At 43.2% G+C, this 10094-nt stretch overlaps 1 pseudogene across 1 annotated transcript; it reads right to left on the reverse strand.

The window, feature by feature from the left end:
- Positions 1 to 943: 943 nt before the first annotated feature.
- On the reverse strand, positions 944 to 1970 carry LOC100591546 (annotated as a pseudogene). The gene has a single exon (XR_001113839.2). The product of XR_001113839.2 is annotated as a 40S ribosomal protein SA pseudogene (transcript).
- Positions 1971 to 10094: the final 8124 nt, after the last annotated feature.

Consider the following 10094-nt stretch of genomic DNA (forward strand, 5'->3'; position numbering starts at 1 on the left):
TGAGTCCCTCAGTGATCTGTTCAAGCATAAAAGAGCAACAGCAAATCCTCTGTCAACGTAGGTAGATTTTATTTTTATTTGAAAAAATAGAGATGGGCTGAGCAACTTTGTGTGTCATAAGGAAGAAAAGATTCAAAAAACCGGTCGGGCACAGTGGCTCATGCCTGTAATTCTAGCACTTTGGGAGGCTAAGACGGGCAGATGACTTGAGGTCAGGAGTTCGAGACCAGTCTGCCCAACATGGTAAAATCCTGTCTCAAAAAAAAAAATTAGCTGAGTGTGGTGGAATACACCTATGGTCTCAGCTACTCTGGAGCATGAGGCAGGAGAACTGCTTGAGCCTGGGAGGTGGAGGTTGCAGTAAGCCAGATTGCGCCATTGCACTCCAGCTTGGATAACAGGAGTGAAACCCTGTCTCAAAAAAAAAAAAAAAAAAAAAAAGATTAAGTTGGGCACTGTGGCTCATGCCTGTAATCCGAGCACTTTGGGAGGCTGAGGCGGGCAGATCATCTGAGTTCAGGAGTTCAAGACCAGCCTGGCCAATATGCTGAAACCCCGCCTCTACGAAAAATACAAAAATTAGCTGGGTGTGGTGACGGGCCCCTGTAATCCCAGTTACTTGGAAGGCTGAGGCTGAGGCTGAGGCATGAGAATCACTTGAACCCGGGAGGCGGGGGTTGCAGAGAGCTGAGATCGTGGCACTGCACTCCAGCCTGGGTGAAGCAGCGAGACTCCATCTCAAAAAAAAAAAAAAAGATATAAAAAAAAGTGGAAATAATAGAGATGGGGTTTCACTGTATCGCCCAGCCTGATCTCAAACTCCTGGCCTTGAGTGATCCTCCTGCCTCAGCCTCCCAAAGTTCTGGGATTATAGGTGTGAGCCATCGTGCCCAGCCCAGGGTTAGATTTTATTTTTATTTATTTATTTATTTATTTATTTTAGAAATTGATGTTTATTTTCCATCAACCATTTTTCCATGTTGCTTAAGAGCCTATGCAAGAACAGCTTAAGACCAGTCAGTGGTTGCTCCTACCCATTCAGTGGCCTGAGCAGTGGGAGCTGCAGACCAGTCTTCCGTGGCAGGCTGAGCGCTCCAGCCTTCAGTAGAGAACTGCTGAATAGGCACAGAGGGCACCTGTACACCTTCAGACCAGTCTGCAACCTCAGGCTGAGTAGCAGTGAACTCAGGAGCTGGAGCAGTCCATTCACCCTGAAATTCCTCCTTGGTCACTGCCTTTTCAGCAGCAGCCTGCTCTTCTTTTTTCAGTCTCTTCAGGATCTCTGTAGAAGCAGAAATCAGGCATGACCTCCCACGGGTGTTCACGGGAAATGGTGCCACACATGCGCAGAACTTTCCGAGCCAGCATCCACCACATCAAACCCACCGAGTGAGCTCCCTTGTTGTTGCATGGGATGGCAATGTCCACATAGCGCAGAGGAGAATCTGTGTTACACAGAGCGATGGTAGATAGGTTAACATAAGATGCCTCCGTGAGAGGCTGGTGGTCAGCCCTGGGGTCAGTAACCATAAGAAGCCATGGCTCCCGGAAGGCTGCCTGGATCTGGTTAGTGAAGGTTCCAGGAGTGAAGCGGCCAGCAATTGGAGTGGCTCCAGTGGCAGCAGCAAACTTCAGCACAGCCCTCTGGCCAGTATTCCTGGAGGATATAACACTGACATCAGCAGGGTTTTCAATGGCAACAATAGCACCAGCTGCCAGCAGAAGCTTCTCCCAGGTCCTCTTCAGATTTATGATATAGATGCCATCACTTTTCCTTTTATAGATGTACTGTTCCATCTGGAAGTCAAGATTGGTGCTGCCTAAGTGGGTTCCTGCTACAAGGAACTTAAGGACATCCTCCTCCTTCATTTGCAGGACATCAAGGGCTCCGGACATTGTGAAAGTTTCCCTTTAAGTTACGACGGGAATCCAGAACAACGCCGTATGGACCCCTCTGTAGGTAGCGCGGAAAGCCAGGGTTAGATTTTAAATGAGGTTAGATATCCTCTGGTTAACACAAACATTACTTTTATTTATCAGTTATTGGATAAAATGTTAAAAATTCAATAAAATATTAACCACAGATATTCATAATCATCTTGATATGGATGATATAATAACAGCCAATTCCATTGGCTGGAATAGCTTCATAAATAAGGTCACAGGAAGATCTTCAATGAAGAGAAGAAAAAGTCAAGATATTTTTTGTTTTTGTTGTTTTTTTCCCCAAAAAATAGAACAGATAGAGAAAAGATACATTAAATTAGCTCCTCCTAATTAGAACATTTCTAATTTTGATACAGGCTAAATTAAAGGCTGTTAGGCACTTTAATAGTGTAAAGTCATTTTTGGGGGATATTGATTCAGAAAACCCAGCATTTATGACATATTGATAAGTAAAAGCAGCAGACTACAAAAATAGCATACTTTTATTGCATATGTACATATAAAAAAATGTGAAGGCATATACCAAAATGGCAACAGTGGTTATGTCTGCCTGGTTAAGATTACAGGTATTTAAACATTTTTTTCTTTGTGTTTCTCTGAGTCTTTAAATTTTCCTTTAAATTTTACTTTCAAAAATAGATAGAATTGTACATAACAAACAAAAAAAAATCAAACTCAAGATAGAAAGATTGAGGAGGAAACGGTTCAAGAATGTAATTTTTCATGCTCTTAAATATCTTTATCTGCAGTAATAGATTTCTTTTTTTGCTTTTGCCTGCCAAACACTTCTTTTTTTTTTTTTTTTTTTTTTTTTTTTTTTTTTGTGACGGAGTCTTGCCTTATTGCCCAGGCTGGAATGCAATGGCACGATCTCAGCTCACTGCAACCTCCGTCTCCCGGGTTCAAATGATTCTCCTGCCTCAGCCTCCTGAGTAGCTGGGATTACAGGCACCCTCCACCACACCCAGCTAATTTTTGTATTTTTAGTAGAGACAGGGTTTCACCATGTTGGCCAGGCTGGTCTTGAACTCCTGACCTCGTGATTCACCTACCTCAGCCTCCCAAAGTGCTGGGATTACAGGCGTGAGCCACCGTGCCCAGCCCAAACACTTCTGATTTATTTATTTAATTAATTTATTTGTTTGTGTGTTTACTTGAGACAAGGTCTTGCTCTGTCACCTAGGCTGGAGTGCCATGGTGTGATCATGGTTCACTGCAGCCTTGGCCTCCCTGGCTCAAGAGACCCTCCCACCTTAGCCTCCTGAGTAGCTAGGACTACAGGTGTGTACCACCATGCCCAGCTGGAGACATCACATTACCTGACTTCAAACTATACTACAGGGCTACAGTAACCAAAATAGCATGGTACTGGTACAAAAGCAGACACATAGACTGATGGAACAGAATAGGGAGCCCAGAAATAAATCTGCACACCTACTACTATCTGATCTTTGACAAAGCTGACAAAAACAAGCAATGGGAAAGGACTCCCTATTCAATAAATGGTGCTGGGATGACTGGTTAGCCATATGCAGAAGATTGAAACTGGACCCCTTACACCATATACAAAAAATCAACTTAAGATGGATTAAAGACTTACATGTAAAACCCAAAACTATAAAAACCCTGGAAGACAACCTAGGCAATACCATCCTTCACACAGGAATGGGCAAAGAATCTATGACAAAGACACCAAAAACAATCGTAACAAAAGCAAAAATTGACAAATGGGATCTAATTAAACTACAGAGCATCTGCACAGCAAAAGAAACTATCAACAGAGTAAACAGACAACCTACAGAATGGGAGAAAATATTTGCAAACTATGCATCTGACAAAGGTCTACTATCCAGCATCTATAAGGAATTTAAACACATTTACAAGAAAAAAACAAACACCCCCATTAAAAAGTGGGCAAAGAACAGGAACAGACACTTTTCAAAAGAAGACATACATGGGGTCAACAAGCATATGAAAAAAAGCTCAATATCACTGATCATTAGAGAAATGCAAATGAGTCGGGCTTGGTGGCTCATGCCTGTAATCCCAGCACTTTGGGAGGCCGAGGCGGGTGGATCACCTGAGGTCGAGACCAGCCTGACCAACATGGAGAAACCCTGTCTCTACTAAAAATAAAAAAAATTAGCCGGGCGTGGTGACGGGCGCCTGTAATCCCAACTACTCAGGAGGCTGAGGCAGGAGAATGGCGTGAACCCAGGAGGCGGATCTTGCAGTGAGCCGAGATGGTGCCACTGCACTCCAGCCTGGGATACAGAGCGAGACTCCGTCTCAAAAAAAAAAAAAAAAAAAAAAAAAAACATGACTGGCATATACTGTATAGTCCATTTCTATTTTACATGTATTTATTTGAGTTAACAATGTAGTGAGAGTCTTTTCCCATGTCAGAGTCTTCTCATATGAGGCTCTGGGGTTTAGTCTGCCCAAGGCTGGCAGATAAAAGGGGAATATGGTTCAACAAATTGGGAGGGATATTTGGATTTGAAAATAAGGGCAGATCCTAAAAACAAAAACAGATTTGTATCATTACATTAAAAGAGGTCTGCCATGATCTACTCTGGCATGGTCTGCCACTTATTAACCTCTTGCATTTGAGGAAATTAATCTCAAGTCTCAGAAATCCATAATTCAGAGTTTTTAGTGAGATTGTATTATGATTTATTGAGTTTAAAACTTCTCCAATGACTCTGCCTCCAGCCTTCCCAAGCTTTTTGCTAAAGCAGCCTACACTTGTCAGAAAGTTACTCTAAATAGCTTGCAAACCACTTGAATCTGCCCCTTTTATGTAGTAAAATTGGTTAGTTTCCCAACAGTAAAGAAGAGGGAAAATATGGATTAGCATCAACCAATGATGCCCTGAGAACAACATTGGCTTTCTAAATCTAGGGCTTTTTAGTAGAAGACATCAGTATTTCCAGCTTAATATAACTGTTAGCTAAGGTTTTCAAATACTAGAAAATAACAGCATTCTTTTGTTGGCTTTTGTTTCTGCTTTGAGCTCAGGACTATAATTCCTGTCATGCTGGGCCAATCAGGGACATTGGTAACTTTTCACTAACAAAATCTGGATTTGTAGCTCTAAATGAACACTTTAATTTTCTTCTTCCAACTTTTATTTTAAGTTCAGGGGTATATGTACAGGTTGTGCAGTTTTGTTACAAGGGTAAACATGTGCTATGGTGTTTTGCTGCACAGATCAACCCATCACCTAGGTATTAAGCCCAGCATCCATTAGCTATTCTTCCTGATGCTCTCCCTCCTCCCACAACCCCACCCTCCGACAGGCCCCAGTGTGTTGTTCCCCACTATGTGTCCATGTGTTCGCATCATTCAGCTGCCATTTATTTTTATTATTTATTTATTTATTTATTTTTTAGACAGAGTCTCACTCTGTTGCCCAGGCTGGAGTGTGGTGGCGCGATCTTTGCTCACTGCAAGCTCTGCCTCCCGGGTTCACGCCATTCTCCTGCCTCAGCCTCCCGAGTAGCTGGGACTACAGGCGCCCACCACCACGCCCGGCTAATTTCTTTTTGTATTTTTAGTAGAGACGGGGTTTCACCGTGTTAGCCAGGATGGTCTGGATCTCCTGACATCGTGATCCACCCGCCTCGGCCTCCCAAAGTGCTGGGATTACAGGCGTGAGCCACCGCGCCTGGCCTTATTTTTCTTTTTTTTTTTTTCTTTTTTTTTTTTGAGACAGACTCTCGCTCTGTCGCCCAGGCTGGAGTGCAGTGGCGCGATCTCGGCTCACTGCAAGCTACGCCCCCCGGGGTTCTTGCCATTCTCCTGACTCAGCCTTCCGAGTAGCTGGGACTACAGGTGCTGGGATTACAGGCGTCAGCCACCACGCCCGGCCCTTATTATTTTAAAATTTTATTCATTTATTTTCAGATGGGGTCTCACTCTGTCGCCCAGGCAGGCTGGAGTGCAGTGGCGAGATCTCAGCTCACTTGAACCTCCGCCTCCCGGGTTCAAGCGATTGTCCTGCCTCAGCCTCCCGAGTAGCTGGAATTATAGCCACCCGCCACCACAGCTGGCTAATGTTTGTATTTTTAGTACGGAAGGGGTTTCACCATGTTGGCCAGGCTGGTGTCAAACTCCTGACCTCAGGTGATCTGCCCTCCTCGACATCCCAAAGTCTGGGATTACAGGCGTGAGTCACCGCGCCCGGCCTTCAGCTCCCATTTATAAGTGCAAACATGTGGTATTTGGTTTTCTGTTTCTGTGTTAGTTTGCTGAACACTTTAAATCACAATGTAAAGTAAGCTGGAAGCCCTTGTCTTCCAATAAGGCTGGATGCAAGATACATTGTGAGATGGTTATAACCTTCTGCATCTGAGTTTGAACTTGACCCACACTTCTGTGGTCGCTTCCTGGTGAGAACCTTTTTTATTTCCACTTCAGGCAAAGCAAAGGAATTGCTGGTCACAGACACGTGTGTGTGTGTGTGTGTGTGTGTGTGCTTTAACTGGAGTGAAATATACATAACTCTATAAAAGTTAAAAATGGCCAGGTGCAGAGGTTCACGCCTGTAATCCTAGCACATTGGGAGGCCGAAGTGGCGGATCACTTGAGGTCAGGAGTTCAAGACCAGCCTGGCCAACATGGTGAAACCGTCTTTACTAAAAAAAAAAAAAAATACAAAAGTTAGCTGGGCATGGTGGTGGGCACCTGTAATCCCAGCTACTCGGAAGGCTGAGGCAAGAGATTCGCTTGCACCTGGGAGGTGGAGGTTGCAGTGAGCCAAGATCACACCACTTCACTCCAGCCTGGGCGACAGAGGGAGACTGTCTCAAAAACAAAACAAAACAAAACAAGAAAGTTAAAAGTTTTATCATTTTAGGCTGGGCAGGGTGGCTCACGCCTGTAATCCCAGCACTTTGGGAAGCCGAGGTGGGCAGATCACCTGAGGTTAGGAGTTGGAGACCAGACTGACCAACATGGCGAAACTTCATCTCTACTAAAAATACAAAAATTAGCCGGGCATGGTTGCAGGTGCCTGCAGTCCCAGCTACTTGGGAGGCTGAGGTAGGAGAATTGCTTGAACCCGGAAGGAAGAGGTTGCAGTGAGCCGAGATCACTCCGCTGCACTCCAGCCTGGGTGACAGAGTGAGACTCCATCTGAAAAAAAAAAAAAAATTTATCATTTTAACCAATTTTTAAGTGTATAGTTTTATGGCATTAAGCACATTCATATTACTGTGCAATGGTCACACCATCCATCCCTGAACTTTTTTATGTTCCCCAAATGATACTCCATATCCATTCAACACTAACTCCCCAATTCTGCCCTGCTTCCAGCCCCTGGCAACTCTATGAGTATAGTCAAATTCAGCCAAACTCGAGTCACCTCATCTAAGTGGAATCAAACTTTATTTGTCCTTTTGTGTCTGGCTTATTTCACCAGCACAATATCTTCAAGGTTAATCCACATTGTCGCATGTGTCAGAACTTCCTTCCTTTTTAAGGCTGAATAATACTCCATTGTAGGTGCATACCACATTTCCTGTTTATTCATTCCTCTGTTGATCAACACTTGGCTTGATTCCAACTTTTGGCTATTGTGAATAATGCTGCTAATAACATCGGTGTACAAATATCTGTTTGAGTCCCTGCTTTCATTTCTTTTGGCTATATACCTAGAAGTGGGATTGCTGGCTCCCACAGTAATTTTCTATTTAATTTGCTGAGTTATATCCATATCATTTTCCACAGCCACTGCGCCATTTCACATTCCCACCAGTAATGCACAAGGGTTCCAATTCCTTCAGATATGTTTTGAAGTACCCACATTCACATCGCCAAACCATCATTTTCACCACCCCAAAAGCTTTTTTCAAAGTGGCTCCCAAATGCTAGTGTGCATAAGAATCTCCAAAGAAGTATATTAAATTGCAGGTTATTGGTCCCACCCTCAGAGAGTTTCATTCAGCAGGTCATCAGTGGACCCAGGAATCTGCATTTTCAAATAAGTTTTCCCCAGGTGGTTCTTTTCTTTCTTTCTTTTCTTTTTCTTTCTTTCTTTTTTTTTTTTTTGAGACAGAATTTCACTCTTGATGTCCAGGCTGGAGTGCAATGGTGCGATCTCGGCTCACTGCAACCTCCGCCTCCTGGGTTCAAGCGATTCTCCTGCCTCAGCCTCCCAAGTAGCTGGGATTACAGGCGTGTGCCACCACACCTGGCTAATTTTGTATTTTTAGTAGAGACAGGATTTCACCGTGTTGGTCACACTGGCCTCGAACTCCTGACCTCAAGTGATCCACCTGCCTCAGCCTCCCAACGTGCTGGGATTACAGGCGTGAGCCACTGTGCCCAGCCTTCCAGGTGGTTCTGATGACAGTGGGTCTATGGGCTACTATTTGAAGAAAAATGAGATAAAAGGTTTGAACTCAGAAATCAATCCACATAAAGCCAAAGCTTTAATTTTTGCCTTTATTTGAATTCAGCCCACTCTGATATGTCAGTGAGTTTTTGGTCTGGGCTTGAGTGATTGAGTGGAGCCTATGTCAGAAAAATTGATTGCAAGTCATCAAAAAAGAATGCTTTCACTTCTTCAGCTGTCTAAATCTTAATCATTTTAATTTTAATTTTTTTCTATTTATGCTTTTCTATGTTACCCACATTTTGCAACATTAAACATGTATTAGTTTTATAATTAGAAAAACGATTCTCAAATCATCAAGCCAAATGAAAACCCTTTAAGAGCTCAAATATTTACTCTGTGAAGTTTTTTTCATTTCCCACTTCTTTCCTTCCAAGATATATAAATCACTCTGAGTCCATGCCTTCCTGGCATTTAGTTTATAACCCACTAGACTACATTTCTCATGAAATAACAGTGGTTGCATTTAATAGAAACTTCAGAAAGGCTGGTGAGTCTTTCCAATGGGTGATAGAATTTGCTTTGGAGGCCAGGACACTGGAGTTCAGCATTGAACCCAAAGGCAATTAAATTCAGGGGACTACTAGCTTACTAGAGGCCAAAATGCCAATTTATTAAATTATAGTAAGAAACAGAACATCAAGTAATCAGGACTACTCATGGTTGGTCAGCACATTCTTTTCCTTATAGAAATGGGTATCTGGGAGGTCAAATGACTATACCACCAGATGACTATTGGGTGAGCATGGGAGTCAGACCACAAGAAATCAGATGATTAAAATGGCTGCTGTCATAAAGCCACTGTCACCTAACAGAGCCATTCCCCCTCCAGAGTTGTGTTCGCCAAAAGTTCCAGAACACCTAGGCCAGACAGTCAGGAGAATAGCTCATCTCTGGACCATCCTGAAGTTCCACAAATCTTTGGCTCTTGGCTCTCTTTTTTTTTCTACACTCCATGCAGAATATCCCCATTCTATTGACTCATCATTCACTTTAAACAAAACTATTGAGCAGATTACTCACATTGCAGGAAGGCTTTCCTGAAGATGCTTCCTCATTGCTCCATATGCATCAGGTACCAGAGCAAGACAAGGAGGGGCTATTACTGTAAAGACAAGATCTGGGTTGAGGGTGGGTTGCTGCAAAAATCTGCATAAGATGTCAAGCTTACTTCAAGAAGCAAAAGGGATGTTGGAGGTGTGACCCAAATTGGGTATTGGAGCTGAAAGTTAGGAAATGACAAGCCAAAGGAAGATAAGAGAAAGTCCCTGGGTAGATCAGAGGCCTAACCCAGGAGTGCAGAGAGTGTGCTCAGACTAATTCATACAAATATGGCCTTCTGATGATAAATAGAAAGGCTTGCAGAGAACACAGAGCCTATCTCAGGGATGTGACCCCTCAGCCTTACTGGCCTGGTCTTTGTTTATTGCATCTGACTCTGATGGTTTCCAAGTATCTCTATCAACAGCACATTTATAAACCATCTGTTAGGCAACTTCTACACATGGCTAAGCTGAGTTTATTTACGTTGATTTTTTGCTCAGAGGGTGACTTTTATTTGACCTTATTCACAAATTCTGAGATTGTATTATTGGGCCCTATAAAGGTTATTGATGTCTGAATACCCTGTCAGACAGGGAGTTTCGGGAGTCCTTTGTGTTCCCACCACCAAAAGCAAGCGATTTATTGAAAATTAAAAGTTTAGCTGAGTGTGGTGGCTCACACCTATAATCTCAGCTACTCAGGA

This window comes from Nomascus leucogenys, chromosome X (genome assembly GCF_006542625.1).
Source record: "Nomascus leucogenys isolate Asia chromosome X, Asia_NLE_v1, whole genome shotgun sequence".
NCBI classification, from domain to species: domain Eukaryota; kingdom Metazoa; phylum Chordata; class Mammalia; order Primates; family Hylobatidae; genus Nomascus; species Nomascus leucogenys.